This window comes from Narcine bancroftii, chromosome 3 (genome assembly GCF_036971445.1).
Source record: "Narcine bancroftii isolate sNarBan1 chromosome 3, sNarBan1.hap1, whole genome shotgun sequence".
Lineage (NCBI taxonomy): Eukaryota > Metazoa > Chordata > Chondrichthyes > Torpediniformes > Narcinidae > Narcine > Narcine bancroftii.
Genome location: NC_091471.1, coordinates 172989332 through 173012107, shown reverse-complemented (window position 1 = coordinate 173012107; position 22776 = coordinate 172989332). Strand labels below are relative to the sequence as shown.

The window sequence follows — 22776 nt, the reverse complement described above, 5'->3', positions numbered from 1 at the left end:
TCACCTAAACCACTAACACCTATGCCAGACTGTTGTTCATTAACTATAGCTTAGTGTTGAACACCATCTTATCAGCAAAACTCATGACTCAGCTAAAAGATTTGGGACTCTGTCCCTTTTAACTGGATCCTCAGCTTCCTCATTGGCATACACCAATCAAAGCAAATGTGTAGTGTTTGAAAGAACATACCTCCTCCTTTCCACCACCATCTCAGATTCCAGAAATTTTCACACAGAGGAGGATGAGGTGGGTCAGTTAGTCTTAATGAAGATTCAGTTCACAGAATGCAAGGAAACTCGAGGCATGAGAACAATTTGGAAGACTGAAGGCTGCCTATGGTTTTTGAGTCACAGGATCAAAAGCTTATGGGAGCTTCAACAAACCATTATCAGAACCTAAAGGTGGATGAATTATGCAAAATCAAGTTTTAGATTATCACATATTGATGCCTCAGATCCTCTTGCCTGCTATCTCATAGAATTTGGAGCCTAACTCTTTGCATTGTTAGAAGGAGAGTTGTGGAGGACAAAAACATTATTTCCATAACGTGCTTTGCAGCCACTTAAAGATGATTGAAGTTTTGGTCTCAGTCATAATGTAAAACATTGCATGCAGTAAGCACCCAAAAGCAACAAGATGTTCATGATCAAATCATTTTCATTGTCTTGTTGAATATGGATAACTAATAGCCAATGCACAAGAGGAAACTCTTCTCTTCTTTGAAACTTACCCTTGGGAATCTCCATCTGACAGAGCAGACAAACACAATATTCAGCAATATTCTGACAGTGTGGACCTCCCTCTTTACTTTTTTTTAGATGTGCAGCACAGCAACAGGCCGTTCTGGCCTATGAGCCCATGCCCCTCAAATATACCAATTAACTCTGCAATCCCTGTATGTTTTGGAAACATGGGAGGAAACCCATGGAGACACAGAGAGAACATACAAACTTCTTATAGGCAGCGATAGATTGTAACCTAGGTCACTGGTGTTGTAATAGCATTGCACTAACTGCTATGCTAAACGTGCCACCTTCTACAACGGTGTTAGCCACAAATCTTTTCCAAGAAGTTGATCTTCCTGAGAGCACTTGGTCACAGCCTCATCCTTTGCTCGGACAGTGCAACGTTCCTCCAGATATAGGCAAAGCAGACACCAATTTGAAACTGATGTTAGAGTGGTCTGCAAATGTGTCTCCAGGTAACTATGAATTTATGGAAATATTCACAGAAAGCTGCTAATTTTCATAAATTATTAGAAGCTCTCAGCCAAACCTGGAGAGTTTCAATGCCTGTCTCAGTTTCTGCCCACTTCAACGGATTCTAACAGCCGTTATCATCTGTCAGTTTAGCATTCCTGGCCAACGTGGGAATCACGGTTAACACAGTGATTAATGTAGCAGTTAGCACAATGCTAATACAGCGGCAACAACTTGAATTTGAATCTGGCACTGTTGTTATGAGCTTTTATGTTATCCCCTCAATTGTGGGTTTCCTCCATGTGTTCCGGTTTCCTCCCACCCTCCAAATATGTACGGGCATTGTAGGTTAATTGGTGTATTGCGGGCGGGGTGCTCAGGCTCATGGGCCAGAAGGGCCTGTTAACATTTTGTATGTCTATTTTAAATATTTAAAAAAAAACTAAAAAATATGTCTCAGAAAACACATTTGGAAAGAATTTATTCGGAAATTCTGATCACCACCACCTTGATGGAAGAAAGTCAGGTGGACTGGTGGCACATTTACCCAGGCTCCCCATTAATCTTGCACTAGAACATTGGAAATTCTCAGTGGTATTGAATGATAAGTGCTTCAGACTGCGCTGAATTACTCACCACAGGCTGATTTAGTGAGTGCATGCATTAAGTCAATAGCGATTGGTATTGTTTTTTATTTTCAGATATTAATTTGAAGCTGCCAATCATTAAGTAACTCAACACTGACTGACTCGGCTGCAGAAATAATAACTGCTCCCAGTCGCTGCAGACTATTGATAAATGGCACTGTTGAGGCACAGAGAGAAATTGCTTCACTGACAGTGTTCCCACCTGCCTCTATAATTCAATTATTCAATATTATTTAATCTAATGACTTCCAAATAATGCTCCAGCCATAAAGTAACGGAGCCTGGAACAGCTTGTGAGCACTTTTCTGTTCAGCTCTTCAAATATCACCCACTGCTGCCTTGGGGCTCTCCTATATTACGCTTGGTGACAACAGAATACTTAGAAGGATGTAAAAACAGAAATGCTGGAAACATTCAGCAGGTCACATACAGAATGTGGAAAAAGAAACAGTTAATGCTTTCGGCTCACAACCCTTTGCTAAACGGTTTCTCTTTCCACAGACGTTCTCCTTTCCAGCATTTGTTTTTTTTTATTTCAGATTTTCAGCATCTGTAGTTATTTTTTAATTGATTTTTATACTGTTAAGGATATTGAATCAAAAATAAATGAAAGTCAACCTTAGATGAAGGATGTTATAGAGTGTTTGACAGATAAGAACTATGAAAGAGGTGGATTAAGAAACACCCAATATCTATGCAATCAGCACAAATAATCTTTTATCTGAGTGAGGAGTTTACATTATGAGGGATATATTTGGCCAAAACAAAGGCAAGAATTCCCTTCCTCTTTTTTGAAATGTAAAATATACAATGAGATCTTTTACATCTACTTGAAAAGATAATTGCGCCTTGGTCTGAGAATCTTCCATGCGAGCATCTCTCACGGCGTGGCATTTCTTCAATACCATACAGATGTGCCAGCTGTGGTCAATCTGTGGGGAGGTTCATGAACTCAGAGGGTTCTTGATCTTGATCTCTACCAAGCTAGAGATATTATTAATTCTTTTCCATGTTCCCATTGGATTTGATTCAACAGGAACTTTCAAGCTTTTCCTTCTTTCCAATGATATGCCCAAATCCTTCAATGCTGGAAACTTGTCGAAGCAGTGATTAATGATCAGTCGCCACTAAAGTTTCACTCGGGGTTCACTAGCAACCCCCTGGAATACCTGGGCCCTTTGACTGTGACTTGCCAATGTGAACTGACTAGCATTAACTTTCAGATCCTTTGGTCTCTGAAAGGTGTCAAACACTAGGAACAGTCGTAGGTGCATCTATCCTGCCATTCAATAATATCCTGGGTGATCTAATTTTGGCTTCAGTGCTACTTTCCTGTCTGTTCCTCATAACTCTCTCTTTCCTATGGTCAAAACTTTTGCCTCTTTCAGTCTTAATTTTACCAAATGACTCACCCATCAGAGCTCCAAGTGATGGGGAATGCCAAAGATTCACAACCCTTAAGAAAATAAATGACTTCCCTTCTCCATCTTAAATGGGCCATGAAGGCTCCCTTGTTCTGGATTTCCCTACAAGAGGAAACATTCTTTCAACTCTTATCTTGTCCAGTCTCTCAGTTTCTTATTTGGACTTAACCTGTGTGTATCAAGAATCAAATCTGATGAATCTGTTTTGAATAATCTCCATTCTACCTATAGCACTCCTTAAATGAGGAGATCAAAACTCCAGATGTGGACTCACTTATGTCTTGAACAGTCATGATAAAACTTCCTTACTATCAATGTACTCCATCCCTCTTGCAATAAGGTTTAGATTCCATTTGCTTCCGAATTAGTTGCTCTTCAAACTTTCTGTTAATCATAGATAAGAGCATAAGAGCACTTGGATAGAGCAGTTTGTGCTCTCTGTGTGTTTTACTGATATTTTGATTTTCTGAACTTCCTACCAAAGTGGACAACCACATTATACTCCCAGTTTTCTCACAATGTACATACACCCAGTTGATCCTTTATTTATATCCCTTTGCAGGCTCCTTGGATCCTCTCCATAACTTGCTTTCCTGACTAATTTTGTATCATTAGTAAATTTGGCTAAATTACACTAGATCCTGCAATACAAGTAATTATTATTATTCTTCATGCCCCTTAATTTGTTTGCCTCTTCTGACTAGCTTCTTGCTACAGGATTTTCAATACCCGAGCTGCCACCTTGGTTGACACAGTGCCACTCAACGATACAATTGCTAACTTATTGCTGGCTTAATCTCTTGCTACTTTAGTTGTTTAACTGTCTCCCATTGTTTTTCATAGTTTGTTCAGAGAATCAATACTGCTCACTCTTTGGTGTACAGGAAGAGTGCCAAAGTCGTCCGTAAACCAGCAAAACATTCTTGCTCCCAAAAGTTTTTACCCTTTGCCAGTCAGCATTATGGCTTTAATGGTAACCAGATTCATACATCACCTTAGTGTTTGGGTGAATTTTTACTCAGTGTTGGATATTTCTTTCAGCTAGAAGAAAGCCTTTCCACACCTTGTTATGATGCTATGCTATTCAACAGAAGTTATCTAGTTGAAAAATAAAATGCTACAGATTCTGAAAATCTGAAATAAATTGAGAAAGACTGAAAATAGTCAGAGTGGCATGTAGTATTGTATTTGTACAGAGAGAAACAAAATTAATGTTTCAGGTTCATGTCTTCTCCTCAGCACTGCTGAAAGTTCATCAGCTCAGTAGATCCAACATTTTCTACCTTCTTTAGAAATAAATAGTCCTTGGCTTTTCTCCAATCCTTTTAAATTTCTATTCAAGATGTTTTATCTTATAATCATGGTGTACAAAAGCACCATGTTCTAAAACTCTGAAAGACACATCGAACAGGGTCTGAGAACAGATCCTTGTGGAACTCCATTAGTCACTGAACTCCAAGCAAAATACATTCCATCGACTGCTAACCTTTGTTTTCTGCAGACAAGTGAATTCTGTATCCACTCAGCCAAGGTTCCATGCCTCATGACTTTTTGAATAAGTCTATCATGAGGGACCTTGACAAACGCCTTACAAACATCCATAGACACCATATCTACTGCCCTACTTTCATTGATTTCTTTTGTTACTTCCTCAAAAAACTCAATTAGGCTCATGAAGCATGAGTTACCCTTCACAAAGCCATACTGACTCTTCCTGAGAAGACTAGACTTCTCTAAATGCTTGTAAGTTCTGTCCCGAAGAATCCACTAATAGTTTGCTCACCACTGATGTAAGACTCACTGGTTGATAATTCCCAAGATTCTCCCTATTAATTTTTTTAAACATGGAGGCCATATTTTCCATTCTCCAATTCACTGGTACCTCACCTGTGGCCAAGGAGGATACATAGATCATTGTCAAAGCCCCAGCAATCTCTTCTCTTTCTTCCTGTAGTAGCCTTGGGACCCAGGAACTTATCAATGCTAATGTTTTAAGAATATCTAGCACTTCCTCCTCCTTAACCTCAACATGGTCCAGCACCTATGCTTGTTCCATACTGACCACATTGACCAAGGCTCCTCTGGTGAACACTGAACCAAAGTATTCATACAGAACCTCCCCTACCTCCTTTGCTTCCAAGCACATGTTACCTCCTTTATCCTTAAGCAACCTACCCTCACTTTTATCATTCTTCTACTCTTCACGGATGCATAGAAAACCTTAGGGTTTTCCTTAATCCTACTTGCCAAGGCCTTCTCGCACTCTCTTCTAGTTCTCCTAAGTCCTCTCTTAAGTTCTTTCTTGGCTACCATATAATTCTCATAAGCCTTTCCTGTTAGTTGTTTCCTGATCCTTTTGTATGCTTCCTTCTTACTCGTAGCTCGCTGTCTCATCTCTTTTGTCAACCATGGTTCCCTTATCCTACCATCTTTTCCCTATCTCAGTGGGACAAACCCATCTAGGCCCCTGTGCAAGTGGTCTCTAAATATCTTCCACATTACTTCTGTGCTTTCCCCCATAGACATTTCTTCACAATTTACTCTCCCCAGTTCCTGCCTCACCCCATCATAATTATCCCTTCCCCAAATAAACACTTTACCATTTGGTCTTCTCCTATCCTTGTCCATAAAAGGTTAGGAAGCTGTGGTCACTTTCACCTAAATGCTCTCCAACCACGAGGTTTGTCACCAGTTGGTTATCCAGTATGGCCTCTTCTCTAATCAGCTGGTCCACTTACTGTTGAGAATTCGTCTTGGACACGCCTGACAAATTCTGCACCATCTATCCCTCATGCAGTCAGGAGGTTCCAGCCAATATTTGAGAAGTCTCCCAAAACAACAACCCTGTAATTTCTGCACCATTCCAAAATCTGCCCATTCATCTGATCCTCAGTGTCCTGAGGGGTATTTGGGGGGCCTATAAACTACTCCCAATGCAGCGATTGCACTCTTCCTTTTTCTGACTTCCACCCATACTGACTCAGTAGACAATTCCTCCACAACATCCTCCCTTTCTGCAACTGTGATACTCTCCTTGTATAGTAATGTTACTCATCCCTCTTTTACTTCCCCCCCCCACCACGTATCATTTTTAAAATACCTAAACCTTGGTATTTGTATCTGCCAAGCCTGTCCTCTGTAATGCCACATCGTAATTCCACGTAGTTATCCATGCTCTGAATTCATATCCTTTATTCTTAATACTTCATGAAGTGAAATAAACACATTTTGAACTCTCCAACTGACTACATTTATGGTCCTTCCCCTCCCTCTCCTTCCTCACAAACTCACTACATTGCATCGACCTTTCCACCATCTGCTCTATTCTCTGCCTTCTCCTTCTGGTTCCTATCACTCTGCCAAGCTAATTTAAACCCCCCCCCCCTCCCTCCCCAGAACAGCAGTAGCAAATCATCCTGCAAAGATATTAGAAACCTTTTCCAGTTCAGACGCAAACCATTTGGCTCGTACAGATCTCACCTTCTCTGGAAGAAAACCCAGTGATCTAGAAATCTGAAGCCTTCCCTCCTGTACCATATCTTTAGCCTTATGTTAAGCTGCATTATCCTCTTAGTTCTAACCTCATTAGCATGTGAAATGGGCTGCAATCCTGAGATGAGTCGGCATACAGGAGGGAGAATGAAAACCTGGCTGAATGGTGCACCAACAACAACCTCACACTCAATGTCACCAAAACCAAGGAGCTGTTTGTTAACTTCAGGAAGGGAAAAGCAGAGGTGCACAATCCAGTGAGCCATGGGAGATTAGAGGTGGAGACGGTAGCAAATTTAAGTTATTGACAATCAAGAACATGTACAGGGAATGCTGCCATTGGAGAATCCACATTATTCAGTACACACTCTGTCCTCATTGCTAGCATCAGGAAAGAGGTATTGGTGCTACAAATTCACACCACCAGGTTTAGAAGCAGCTTCTGTCCCTTCAGCTGAATTCTGGAAGCCCAACATCAAGACTTGGAACAAGATGATAAGCAGATATAATGTTATTTTACTGAAGAAAGTCGCGGATTTGGAGGGTCGGAGCAAAAGAAACAATTTAAGAATTGTCAGATTAAAAGAAGAAACTGAATCTGGCCACATGACCAAATTCTTTGCTGAGTTTCTCCGCGAGGTGTTTGGTCAAGACTTGCTGCCTACAGTACCAGAAGTTCACAGAGCGCATAGATCGCTAATTCCTAAACCAACTCCTGGTGGCAAGTCTCGGTCAATTATTGACTGTCTACATCGGTTTCAGATTAAAGACCAACTTATACGGGAATCCTGGCATAGAGGGATGTTGCAGCATAATGGACAGAATATTCGGATCATTGATGATTACCTTGTGGAGATCATGAAGGAATGTACTCAGTCCAAAGAAGTTATGTCCCCACTCTGCAAAGGCAGTTTTAAACCATCGTTGCTTTTCCCGGCTCGATTGCGAATCACTTTGCTGGATAAGTCTACGAAATGGCTGAAGTTCCCTAAGGTTGCTGAGAGATTTCTGGAAGAATTTCCTTCTGCTTCAGCTGTACTGTGAAGTGCTGATATTTTGGGTCTGACTGTATCTTATTCTGATTGTTATTTCTCAGTTCTTGTACGGCTGTTATATTATGCCAGCATACGATCCTCTTTGAAATTAGGTTTTTCTTGTAAGATTTTTCTTTTGATTGGTTTTTTTTTATAATTGGGGGGGTGGGGTGGGGGGAAAGTCCATGTTCTTTTATTCATTTTTATTATTTTTTTATAAATCTGAAATCTGAACTACAAGTCGATTTTAACTCCTGTAGACTTATTGACGTAAGAATGATTGCACAATGAATAAAAAAAAAGTTTTCACTTATCGAGAAAACCAATATGAACAGATACTTGAACAGATTCATACAGAGAAACTACTGGTGGAATAAATAGGATCACAAGACAACAATGCAAGTCATCTTGATTCTGGTCTCTCTCCTCCTTTTCTGCAGACATCAGTAGCACTGCCCTCTAATGGCAAGCAGAGAAAGAGCACCTCCCCTCCCCCAGTCTCATGCAGAGACATTCTTACAGGAAAAGTGAACAGAATGCCAGAAAGACATTGAATTTGGCTGAAGTGCCAGATGATGTTGAAGCAGAATATTGATGCCACTTGTGCCAATTTTCTTATATTGTTGAGGTTTAGTTAGAAATTCACTGAAGGGAAAGCAATAAGTTAACTCCTTACGGCATGCAAAGCCAGTGGATTCTTGAATGTAGTGTTCAGATGAGAAGTATTGAGATGCCAGAAGTAATTTAGATATAGTTCAGCCACAGTCTTAAATTGCACCATCTGGATCCATTGGATCATGCTTTGGTTTCACATGTTTATTTGCAGTTGAAGTAGTTAATGTATGCTATTGTCTGATCTCAGAAACTAAGCAATCCTGGTCAGTACTTGGAGGGGAGACCACCTAGGAATACCTGGTGCTGTAGGTTTCTGTGAGGGGCGTTGGACAAAGTGGTGACTCTCTGTCTGCCTTATGGTAGACAAAGGCCAAAGAATTTCATATATGTTACATTCTAAATTTCTATTACATGACAATAATGGAACCTTTACCTTTTCCTTTATTTGAGAACCAATTATACAAAACTGATTGGAATGTGGACACTTCTCTGCAATACGAGCTAACACACCCCAGCACTACCTCTGGTGGGAGTTGATGATGGTATGAGTTTATTGTCATATACATAGTACAATGTACAGATGCATCAGAATTCTTACTTGGTGATCCACACAGTTCTTACACTAACTTCAGTAGTATAAATTAAATTACTGAAATATGCCAAGACAGAAGGAGAAATAATAAATATAATAGGGTAGATAATAAATATTCACAGTTATAGATTTTATAAGAAATAATGTGACATTTCAATAATGTAGACAAAGATCTTGGGTGGTCCTGGAGAAGTTTATGGTTAGGATTAGGACAATATGAGAAAGTTCATGAGCCCAACTGGAAAAAAAAATGTTATTGAACCAAGGGATGCTGGATCTCAGGCTTCTGTACCTTCTACCGGAAGAGGTTGACACTGGCTGACTTTTTGAGGCAGGATCTCACATAAGTGTCTTCACTGGACAGGATGTTGCTGTGCATGATGGACTTGGCAAAGTTTGCCACTTCTACTGCCTTCTGTGCCCCTGGGCCCTCGAGTTTGCAACCAGTCAGTATAGGTTCTACAGTACAATGACAAAGGACAAATTTTATTCAATAAAATGACTATGACATTTAAAAATGTCAGCAAATACCGATTAAGTCTGAAATTATGGTCCTAGATTTAAAGATTGCGAAGAGGAACAAAGAAGAAGTTTTGCAGCTTATTTGTGTTGCAATTTACAGTTAAAAAGACAGATTTCTGTACAATTGTCCAAAACAAGGATTTGAAGTATAAAAGTGAACTTTACTCCAGCCTCGTTCCTCTTTCTGGATAGTAGTTACTCGGTCTAATGTTAGCTATCTGTATAGTTTGTTGGCGAAACTTGCACCAAGTACAGAATAAGCTGACTGACCTACATTGTGAACTTGGATTAAAGGTATAATGGTAGGTGACCAATGGTAAATATTTCACAAAGTAATTCATAATATATTTGTTGAATGCAGCCCTCATACCTCTAAAGAAGCTCAACATGATCCACAATAAGTTAACCTGCATGATTAGCACCCCATTCATCCTTCAAAGGGTTCACTACTTCCATATCAGTGCACCACATGGATGTGGTGTGTACTACCTATAAAATATTGCAGAAAATCAGCAAGGTTTCCATGACAGCAACTCCCAATCTTGCAACCAGGACTAATAAAGAACAGGGCAGCCTGTTCACAGCAACATTGACACCTGCCAGTTCCCCTCCAAGTCACATGCTTTGATTTGAAAATATATTGACCTTACTTCAGAATTGTTGGATCTAAATTCTAAGGCTTCTTATCCTACAGTCTGTGGAAGTGCTCTCACTAAGAGGAGCACAGTGCTTCAAGAAGACAACCCACTATATCCTGTCCTGCAACTTTAAGAATGGGCAATAAATGCTGGCAACTCATTTTAAAAAAAAGCCACTGAATCTATAGTTAATTAAAATTGTCACACTGTAGCTAGCTGCTACAAGCTATGATTCTGCAAACCCTATAGCACAGGAGAAGTTATAGCTGTATGCAGGTTAGCTCAGAAAGAACCTGCTGTTCCCAGAGAGAATGACACGAACCCAGATGAGTGTAGTTAACACTGAGCTTTATTGGGCTCACAGCCCTGCTTTTATTCTTAAGATGAGGGGCATGGTCAAAACCATCTCAGCACTGATTGGTATGTTTATGATCCACTTTCCGATAGGCCAGTTAGGCTCCTTTAGTTGTGGCCAATTGGAGGGCAGCGCTGTGGGCCTCGTGCAGCCTGCTGGATCGTCGTGTTCATCCTTTATTTTGTGAGGCTCCCCGAGGGGGAGCTGTGAAGGGTTGCCACAACACCCAGTGTTGGAACTTGTCAGTTATTTCTTCCTTTTTAATTAGTATCATTAATGTATCTGTTTTTAGAATTGAGAGCTTTGAGTCTGTATCAAAATATTCTGAAACAATCAAATTAAACAGGAGGTTGGAACTGCCATTTGCTTAGTCCTTCCAGACTACCTTGATCGGATGCATTTGTTGACTTGTGACAAGTAAAATTGACATCTATGGCTCCGTGGGGGGAACTCGTGTCCATGCATCATAAACTCATGGGTCCCACTCCAGAACTAGAGGACAGGCATCTCGATGAGTGTTACTGGAGATGCTCACTTACAGCTAGGATGCTAAATTGATAACCTGAAAAAAATACTCCTTTGAAGAGGAGCAAAACATTCCTAACATCATTGCTTCCCTCTCCCCATCCTTGTAATTCAGATGCCTGTCTGCTTTTTATCGAAGAAGGCCTCAGGCCTGAAACATTGTCCTGCCTAAGGACACCTGTTGAGATCCTCCAGCATTTCTGTGTTTTGACTAACATCTTTGCTGACGTGCTTTTCCCCTTGATCAACATCACTAAATCAGTTGAGCCATTGTTACAATGTATTTTGTGGGAAGAGTGAACTGGATAACATATTTCCTACATTATAAAAGTGACCATATTTCAAAAGTGCATCATTGGTTGCAAAGTGCTTCATCTTGTGAAAGGAGCTGTGCAAATTCAAGCCCCTTTTCTACACTGACACTTCTATCAGAGTCAACCAAAGATGGGTAGACACAAACATTATGATTAATTATAGCCACTTGTTGGCAGGCAGGGCCATTATTTTCAGTGACTGTTGAAGCATGTTTTAATTAAATTGGAATATTTTCTAATAAAATTAAAAAAAAACCCAAAATATATTTGCTGCTACATCAGTATTTGACTTGTTTTCATAATAGGTACTGTTACGAGCCCAGAGGACCCCAAAACGCAGCAGCAATAGACATTCACCAAGACAAATGGTTACTTAAACAAAAGTTGCTTTTAATTATCTTTAAACATGAAAACAGAATCACACTTTAACTTATCACTATTGATTTAACTAACCTAACTTAACTCCCTTCTAATTCTAAGCGCACGTGTATGTAATGTGTGTGCAAGTTCAGAAATATTCTTTGATTCACAATCCAATCTCACTTCTCATTCCTCCAAGTTCACTAGTTGCAGGCAATTCTTATACTGTGCACAGAATTTAACATTTATAAAGTTCTCCAGGCTTTTGGAGCTTGAAAGGTAAATGGTTACCACTCAGAAAAGTTCTTGTTGGTTTTCAGAGGTTGTAGTTCCAGGACACCCACAACAGATTTACTTCCATCAGCCATTTCAGTGTCTTGCTGAAGAAACTTACCCCCTTAGGGTTCTCCAGATGATAACCTCTTTCTTTTAGGTCATCACAGAGTTTCTTTTTGTTTCTCATATTCCAAGTGAAACATTAGACAGCCAGTCCTCTCCTCTTGCATGAACCACAAGGGGTTTGGAGGAGTCACGTGATGGAGTAGTGGCCGGACGGTGAACTCCAGCCCTCTCCAGAAAAGTCGGGAAAAACAAGAGAAAATACAAAGGCACAGAAATACAAGTTAAAGAAAAGTGAATATAAAGGTGGAAAGAAGATGGAGACAAAAGGAGAAAAATCAAAATCAACGGAAAGAAGAGAGGAAGAGAAGACAATGGAGGAAAAAGGTGAAGGCCTTACCTGTCCGAAGAGGCCCGCTGTGGAGAGAAGACCCCACTACCTCAGGTCGGTAGAAAGAGAACTACAACAATGGCTCACAGAGCCGAGTAAAAGTGCGCAACCGCGCATGCGCGAGGAGTCGCGCATGCGCGATGCGCATACAAAAAAACACACCGACGGGAGGGGGGACCAGCTGGGGAGTCGATCTCCACAGCCGGCAACGACAGCTGCAGAACACCTGCAGCAAGAAGAGACCACAGAAGACAATAGAAACAAGAAAGAAGAGGAGGAAAGGGCAGCAAAGAAACAACAGATGGTCAACCTAGAGGAAGAAGAAGAGGAAGAGGAAGAGTACAGGGAAATAGAAGAAGAAAAGATAGGCAAGGTAAAGGAGGTACTTGCTCTTGTTAGAGGATACATGGAGTCATTTAAAGAATGGCAAACACAGGAATTCAATGATTTAAGAAGAAGAATAAACAACACAGAAAAGAAAATAAATAAAATGGATATGACCTTAACAGAAATGGGGAAAAAAATGGACAAGATGGAAGAACGGGCAATAGCAGCAGAAATGGAGGTAGAAGACTTAAAAAAGAAATTGGAGGAATCTAATAAAAAAACTAAAGAGACACAAGAATTACTAGCCCAAAAAATAGATATAATGGAAAATTATAACAGAAGAAATAACATAAAGATAGTGGGCCTTAAGGAAGATGTAGAAGGCAAGAATATGAGGGAGTTTATAAAAGAATGGATCCCTAAGGCCCTAGGATGTCCAGAACTACAGCAAGAAATGGAAATAGAAAGGGCACATAGAGCATTGGCCCCTAAACCACAACCACAACAAAAACCAAGATCTATTGTAGTAAAATTCCTAAGATATACTACAAGAGAAAAGGTACTGGAGAAGACAATGGAAAAAGTAAGAGAGGGCAACAAACCACTGGAGTATAAAGGGCAAAAAATCTTCATTTATCCAGATATAAGCTTTGAACTCCTAAAGAAGAGAAAAGAGTTCAATGCAGCAAAAGCGATTTTACGGAAGAAAGGATATAAATTTACACTGAAGCATCCTGCGGTATTGAAAATATTTATTCCAGGACAGACAACAAAACAGACTATTCTCAGATCCAGAAGAAGCACGAAAATTTGCAGAACAATTACAAAAATAGACTGAGGGATGAAGACGGGTAATGAGAGCAAAAATTATCACGATTGATATGTATGTGGGTAAAGACAAAAATAGACTGAGGGATGAAGACGGGTAAGGAGGGTAAAAATGACCACGATTGATATGTATGCGGGTAAAGAGGTATAAGAGTGAATAGAGACAATGGGCATATGTGAAAGTATCTGTAATTAGAGGAAAACATAGAAAGTATAGACAAGAATTAATAAGGGAAGGTAATGGAATAGAGAGAATAAGGAGGGAACTAAAAGAGTGACCTTTGTGACATATAAAAAATGAAATCTTTTCTGGGGGGGGCTGGGTGGGGGGAAAAGAGCGGTCACTGCAAAATCAGTTGACGCTTGCGAGTGGATTCGCAAATCCAAATGGAGAGGGGAGATGTGGTTGTCCGACAAGGGATAAAGGGCAACTCAGGAGGGGAAGGGGAGATTGGGGATAAAGAAGATAGAAATAGGAGAATAAGGAAAATGTTGGATGTTGTAGGAATGTTGTCTGGTAAAGAGTTGAAAATAAGAAAACAGAAATGGAAAAGGAGGAAAGGTAATGATGGAAAAACGGAAAGAGAAGATAAACAAAATATAAAATGGCTACGCTGAACTATATGACTCTAAATATTAATGGAATACATAACCAAATTAAAAGGAAGAAACTACTAAATTTACTGAAAAAGGAAAAAATAGATATAGCATTTGTCCAAGAAACACATTTAACTGAATTGGAGCACAAGAAATTAAAGAGAGATTGGGTAGGACATGTAACAGCAGCATCGTATAATTCAAAAGCAAGAGGAGTGGCTATATTAATTAGCAAAAATGTGCCATTTAAAATAGAAGAGGAAATAATAGATCCAGCAGGGAGATATGTTATGATAAAATGTCAGATATATTCAGAGCTTTGGAATCTACTTAATATATATTCACCTAACGAAGAAGATCAAAAGTTTATGCAAGATATCTTTTTGAAGGTAGCTAATACGCAAGGGAACATACTAATAGGAGGGGATTTCAATCTGAATTTGGATCCAAATATGGATAAAACGGGGAAAAAAATTAACAGGAAGAACAAAGTAACCAAATTTATAATTAAATCAATGCAAGAAATGAAACTTGTGGACATATGGAGGAAACAAAACCCAAAAGAAAAGGAATACTCATACTACTCGACTAGACATAAAACATACTCAAGGATAGACCTATTCCTGTTATCAGCCCACATACAAGGGAGAGTTAGGAAAACGGAATATAAAGCTAGACTATTATCGGACCACTCACCCCTGTTATTGGCAATAGAGCTAGAAGACATCCCTCCAAGAATGTATAGATGGAGATTAAACCCCATGCTACTTAAAAGACAGGATTTTAGAGAATTTATTGAAAAACAATTAAAAATGTACTTTGAAGTAAATACGGAATCAGTGGAAGATAAGTTTATACTATGGGACGCAATGAAAGCATTCATTAGAGGGCAAATAATAAGTTATGCAACCAAGATGAAGAAGGACTATAATCAGGAAACAGAGCAGTTGGAAAGGGAAATAATAAACATAGAAAAAAAATTAGCAATAAAGGAAGATACAACCAAAAGAAGAGAATTGGCGGATAAAAAAATAAAATATGAAACATTACAAACATATAAGGTGGAGAAGAATATAATGAAGACAAAACAGAAATATTATGAACTAGGGGAAAAAACACACAAAATCCTAGCATGGCAGCTTAAGACAGAGCAAACTAAGAAAATGGTATTGGCAACAAGGAAAAAAGACAAACAAATTACATATAATCCAAAAGAAATTAAGGAAAACTTCAGAGAATTCTATGAACAATTATACCGAACCGAAAACGAAGGGAAAGAAGGGAAAATAGATGAATTTTTGACTAAAATTGAACTACCAAAACTACAAATAGAGGAACAAAATAAATTAACAGAACCATTTGGAACAGTAGAAATACAAGAGATAATAAAAAATTTACCAAATAATAAGACACCAGGAGAGGATGGACTCCCAATAGAATTCTACAAAACATTTAAAGACCTAATAATACCGCCCCTCCTGGATGTAATCAACCAGATTGATGAGACACAAAACTTACCAGATTCATGTAAAACAGCAATAATTACAGTGATACTAAAACAAGGGAAAGATCCACTCTCACCAGCGTCATATAGACCAATATCTTTGCTAAACACAGATTATAAGATAATAGCTAAACTATTAGCGAACAGATTAGCAGAACAGGTACCGAAAATGGTAAATTTAGACCAAACTGGATTTATCAAAAAAAGACGCACAACAGACAATATTTGTAAATTTATTAACTTAATTCATGCAGTAGAAGGAAATAAAGCACCGGCAGTAGCAGTTGCTTTAGACGCAGAGAAGGCCTTCGACAGAGTAGAATGGAATTACTTGTTCAAAGTATTGCAAAAATTCAGTTTACCGGAGAAGTATATTAATTGGATTAAAGCATTATATAAGGGACCGTTAGCGAAAGTGACAGTAAATGGACATGTATCAAAGCAATTTAACTTAAGCAGGTCAACGCGGCAGGGATGCCCACTATCACCATTATTGTTTGCGCTAGCTATAGAACCACTAGCAGAATCGATAAGAAGAGATAATAATACAAAAGGAATAAAAATAAAAGACAGGGAATATAAAATCAGTCTGTTTGCGGATGATGTGATAGTGTACTTAACAGAACCAGAACTATCAATAAAAGAACTATATAAGAAATTGAAGGAATATGGAGAAGTGTCGGGATACAAGATAAACGTAAATAAAAGTGAAGCAATGCCTATGAATAACGCGGATTTCTCAAAATTTAAGGAGGAATCCCCATTCAGATGGCAAACGCAGGCAATAAGATACCTAGGTGTGCAAATAAACAAAAATCTAGGCCAATTATATAAACTCAATTACAATCCACTAATGAAAAAATTACAGGACGATTTAGAGCATTGGAAAGAGCTACCACTAACACTGATAGGAAGGATAAACTGTATTAAAATGAACATTTTTCCAAGGATACTATACTTATTTCAGGCATTGCCAATACAACTGACAGAAAAATTCTTCAAAGAGTTAAAGAAAATAATAAGGAGATTTTTATGGAGAGGGGGGAAACCGAGGATAGCACTAGACAAATTAACAGAATGGTATAAACAAGGAGGCTTACAATTGCCAAACTTCAAAAATTATTATAGAGCCGCACAATTAAGGTACCTATCAGATTTTTATCAAACAAGGGAAAAACCAGACTGGACGAGACTAGAATTAGATAAAATAGGGGAAAAGATACCTGAACACATATTATATAAATGGGACGAAAAATTGGTACAACATAGAACTTCTCCAGTATTACACCATCTCCTCAATATATGGAAGAAGATTCATGTAGAAAGAAATAAAATAAATTACCAAATACCAAAACTAATATTGACGCAAAATAAGCTACTCCCTTTTACAATAGACAACCTTGCCTTTAGAAAATGGGAAAAAAAAGGGATTAAAAGAATAGAAAATTGTTTTTCAGGAAGTAGATTCTTATCCTTTGAACAAATGAGAGATAAGTACAATATAACGGGAGATACAGCGCTGGCATATTACCAACTGAGATCCTACTTGAAAGATAAATTAGGAAGCAACTTGAGTTTACCAGAGGGAAGTAACCTTGAATATGTGATTACAGATACAATGTTAATCAAAAGATTTATAAAAAATATGTATATTAAACTGCAAGAAAAGGAAAATGAGGAAACAAATGGTAAAACTAAACAAAAATGGGAACAAGATTTAAATATAAAGATAAAAAAGGAAACATGGGAGAAGTTATGCTCTGGAACGATGAGAAATACAATAAATACGAGGCTGCGTATGATACAATATAATTGGTTACACAGACTATACATTACACCGCAAAAGTTAAATAAATGGGACCCAACAGTATCTGATAGATGTTTTCGATGTAAAAAAGAAAGGGGAACAACAATTCATGCAATCTGGACATGTGAGAGAGTAGAAAAATTTTGGGATGATCTCAATCAGATATTAAATAAAATAACAGAAAACAATATACCAAAGAATCCAGAGATCTTTCTCCTAAGTAACATAAAAAATAAAGAATTTGGAATTGACTTGGAGGATGCACAAAAAAGATTTGTTAAGATAGCTCTAGCTGTAGCAAAAAAATGTATTATGTCAACCTGGAAATTGGAAGATAATTTGAAAATACAACAATGGTATATAGAAATGAATAAATGTATTCCATTAGAAAAAATAACATATAGTTTAAGAAATAATATTGAAATATTCGAACAAGTATGGGAGCCTTACATTAAATACAATAGCGAAAACCTACCGGGAACAAACATTACCTAAGTTGATGGAAGGAGAAGAGAAGAAAAGAATGGACTCAGTAGAATTTCTGGTGTATTTTTGTTGAATGACAACATTGTCTAACTGAATTAATGCAACCTAGATTGTATAACTAAAATGGATGAGAGGGGGGGGGATGGGGGGTGGCTTGGGAGGAGGGAGGGGGGAGGGAGAAAAAGTCACTGTAAATGTGTGGAAAAGAAAAAGTGTATATCATGGCTATTGTGATTTATGGTGTGAAAAATAAAAAAAAAAAAAAAAAAAAAACCACAAGGGGTTTGACCAAGCTGAACCAAGCACTCACAATCGGTCTTCCAAATGGGGTTTTGCACAAGCTTGCCAGCTTGTCCTGTTTCAGTTCTAGTTGCTGCCGCTGACTTTAAAACTGGAGAACTGATCTCTCTCTCTCTCTCTCTCTCTCTCACACACACACACACACACACACACACACACACACACACACACACACACACACACACACACACACACACACACATACACACACACACAAAAACAGAAAATGCCTGTTTGACTCTCTCTGCTTGCAAAACCACATGACCCTTCAGACTACCTGTGGCTCTGACAAGCTCTTTCATCTGTTGCCTTTTTGTAAACAACAATCCATTAGTGAAGTCTCTTGTGCACTCTCCAAAGCTTTTGTAAAGGCTCTGAGGCCCCGACATGTCTAGCATTAGCAGAGCTCCAGCATTTTAAATAAGATCTTTTAAAAAATGTTTTAATGTGACCTACACTAACAAACCCTGCCCCAGTTTATCTCCCAAAATCATATTTATATTCTGTCACAGAACAGTATAATACTGCTAGTTTTGATGAAAGGAAAATAACTTTCAACCTGAACTTCCTGTCATTTAATGAAATATTGATGCAGTATGTTGAATGGTTATCATAATGGTATGAGTCATAGGTTCTTACAGTCATCGTGAATCAAGAGTCATGAAGTCATACTTCATGGAAACAGGTCTTTTGGCTATCAAATCCTTGCCATCTATCAAGCACTCCACCTGTACTAGGTCTTCCCTGAGCTGACAGGATCTGCTATATTATCCAATAAGTTGTGTATGAGAATAATTCCCAGCTCCTTTCAGAGAAAGCCATCACCATTCTGACATTAGATTCTTGTATCCTCATGAATCAACATTTGAATTAATTTTGTGCTCACCTACCTTAGTGATCTCCATCTTGATGTCACTTTACTCATCTTTGATTCTTCTACCAAAGTTTATCTTGCATTCCCTTTGCTCACAGTTGCAGGATGGTTCTTCAATCACCCTAACCTGCACATTTCGAATTAAAAATCTCTTCTCTGATCTCATCTTTCTTCATTACCTCAACATATTTTATTCAAATGAGCCATTGGTTCTCTGTTTTACTCATGTTTAATGTTCTCTGGTCTGTCTGGAGAAGCAAGTGTGTGATGATATCCATGTGAATGTAATTTGTTAATCCTTTATGACAGCTTAATTTAATTCCAGAGATGATCAATGAACCACCACAGTGAAGTTCTTGTTTTAATCTTAATGATACAGCATGGTAGATCAGGGGGGTCTATGAATGCCTAATTTTAAAAATTATTATAAAGCAGTTAAACTTAGATTCTTGTCCTTCCTCTTGTTATCAGATTGTGAAAAGTCAACATGGGTACAAATTGAAATGAGTAAAATAGGGAGAATAATTCTGAACACATTTTGTATAAATGGCATGAAGAACTGTTGAAAGGGAAATAGATACACCAATTTTGAAACATATACTTAAAGTATGGGATGGAATCCATGTAGAAAGAGGAATGAAGGATTACCAAATAGCCAAAATGTTATTACTGTAAAATCCTTTAATTCCTTTTGCAGTTAATAATTCATTTTTTGATATTTGGTATAACTAGGAATGAAAAGGATAAAGGATTTTTTTTTGGGTTCTGTTTTTTTGACTTTTGACCAATTGAAAGACAAGTATAATATTCCAAGTAATTTTTTTTCCTATTATCAACTTAAATTATATTTTAAAAGCAAGTTAGGACTGAATTTTAGATTACCTGAACAGTCAATTTGGATATTTAATAACTGATATGTTCATTAAAAGATTTATTGCTAATATGTATATAACATTGCAAGAGACTATGCAGAAAAAAAGATCTATTGAGATGGGAAAGAGATTTAAAGATACAAATCCAAGAAGTATGATCAAAACTATGTTATGAAAGTGTAACTCACAAAATTAATGTCAGATATCAAATAGTATAATTTAATTTTTTATATCAGTTATATTATACTCCACATAAATTACACGGACTTAATCAAATTGTTCTGATCAATGTTTTAGATGTAATAAAGGGGTAGGAACCTTTTTACATGCAGTTTGGCAATGTGCAAAAGTAGAAAAACTTTGGGAAGATATGAGTATTTTACTGGAACAAATTATGAAAATGCATGTTCTGAAAGATCCAAAAATATTTTTGCTTGGTGATATTCTTAATTTGAAGTTAGATATTTATCAGAGAAAGTTTCTAAGTGTATCAATAGCAGTAGCAAAGAAATGTATGGTGGTAACGTGAAAATTAGACAATAATGTTGGGTTGAATAGATGGCAAATTGAATTACAAATTGTATAGAGTTAGAGAAAAAAATGTATAATTTACAGAATCAACCAGAAAAATTTAATATGATTTGGAAACCTTGTATGGATTCATTGATAAGAGTTCATGTACTGCATCCACTCTTTTCTTTGGCTTGGCTTCGCGGACGAAGATTTATGGAGGGGGTAAAAAGTCCACGTCAGCTGCAGGCTCGTTTGTGGCTGACCAGTCCGATGCGGGACAGGCAGACACGATTGCAGCGGTTGCAAGGGAAAATTGGTTGGTTGGGGTTGGGTGTTGGGTTTTTCCTCCTTTGCCTTTTGTCAGTGAGGTGGGCTCTGCGGTCTTCTTCAAAGGAGGCTGCTGCCCGCCAAACTGTGAGGCGCCAAGATGCACGGTTTGAGGCGTTATCAGCCCACTGGCGGTGGTCAATGTGGCAGGCACCAAGAGATGGCGATGGTCCTCCATTCTGGAGACGTGACCCATCCAGCGCAGCTGGATCTTCAGCAGCGTGGACTCGATGCTGTCGACCTCTGCCCTCTCGAGTACCTCGACGTTAGGGGTGTGAGCGCTCCAATGGATGTTGAGGATGGAGCGGAGACAACGCTGGTGGAAGCGTTCTAGGAGCCGTAGGTGGTGCCGGTAGAGGACCCATGATTCGGAGCCGAACAGGAGTGTGGGTATGACAACGGCTCTGTATACGCTTATCTTTGTGAGGTTTTTCAGTTGGTTGTTTTTCCAGACTCTTTTGTGTAGTCTTCCAAAGGCGCTATTTGCCTTGGCAAGTCTGTTGTCTATCTCATTGTCGATCCTTGCATCTGATGAAATGGTGCAGCCGAGATAGGTAAACTGGTTGACCGTTTTGAGTTTTGTGTGCCCGATGGAGATGTGGGGGGGCTGGTAGTCATGGTGGGGAGCTGGCTGATGGAGGACCTCAGTTTTCTTCAGGCTGACTTCCAGGCCAAACATTTTGGCAGTTTCCGCAAAGCAGGACGTCAAGCGCTGAAGAGCTGGCTCTGAATGGGCAACTAAAGCGGCATCATCTGCAAAGAGTAGTTCACGGACAAGTTTCTCTTGTGTCTTGGTGTGAGCTTGCAGGCGCCTCAGATTGAAGAGACTGCCATCCGTGCGGTACCGGATGTAAACAGCGTCTTCATTGTTGGGGTCTTTCATGGCTTGGTTCAGCATCATGCTGAAGAAGATTGAAAAGAGGGTTGGTGCGAGAACACAGACTTGCTTCACGCCATTGTTAATGGAGAAGGGTTCAGAGAGCTCATTGCTGTATCTGACCCGACCTTGTTGGTTTTCGTGCAGTTGGATAATCATGTTGAGGAACTTTGGGGGACATCCGATGCGCTCTAGTATTTGCCAAAGCCCTTTCCTGCTCACGGTGTCGAAGGCTTTGGTGAGGTCAACAAAGGTGATGTAGAGTCCTTTGTTTTGTTCTCTGCACTTTTCTTGGAGCTGTCTGAGGGCAACATGTCATCCACTACTCTTGCTCTAACTCACCCAAGTTAATTTAGAGCAGGGGTGTCAAACTCAAATTCACGGAGGGCCAAAATTAAAAACTTGGACTAAGTCGAGGGCCGAACTAAATATTTATTGAAAATTTTCAACAACATCTGCATGTTTTCTCTTCTTTCAACATATGTAATGTTAAACTTTTTCTTATTAAAATAAATGTTTAATTATAGTTTTGGATAAACTCTTTCCAGAAGCATTAACATATGAGAAATAAAATATTCAATAAATAATATTTCTCTATAGAGGATTTGTCAAATGTTGCTAGTGTACTGTCGAATAGTAAAATCTGAGGGCTATTGAGAATGTGGGAGAATAACATGATTCCTGAAAAAATCAAATGGGTGACAGATTGTGGGCATGAACTCTAGCAGGGTTATTTGCCATGCCCTTTTTCCATTGGTACAGATATCCTTTGATTTACACACTTTTCAAGTTTTATGCCTAATGAGCTTGTATCCAGGTGCAGGACCATTTTTAACCAGGAATATATTTATCACTGTGACATGAAACTATTGGAAGATCGTTTTATCCTGAGATTAAAGTTCATAATACTTACTCAGGCCTGTGTGCGGGAGGGCGGGGTTTGCGGGCGATCGGGTTGGACAATGACAGTGCGGGGGCATTGACCATCGCTGCAGGGCGGCATCTCAGGGGATCAG

At 38.7% G+C, this 22776-nt stretch overlaps 1 long non-coding RNA gene across 1 annotated transcript in view; it reads left to right on the top strand.

The window, feature by feature from the left end:
* The first annotated feature begins 8869 nt into the window (after positions 1–8869).
* The window catches only part of LOC138756293 (uncharacterized), a 61441-nt gene continuing 47534 nt past the window's right edge, over positions 8870–22776 (top strand). Inside the window, exon 1 of the long non-coding RNA XR_011352957.1 lies at positions 8870–8954. This is a non-coding gene — a long non-coding RNA (uncharacterized lncRNA). The remainder of the gene's footprint in view (positions 8955–22776) is intronic.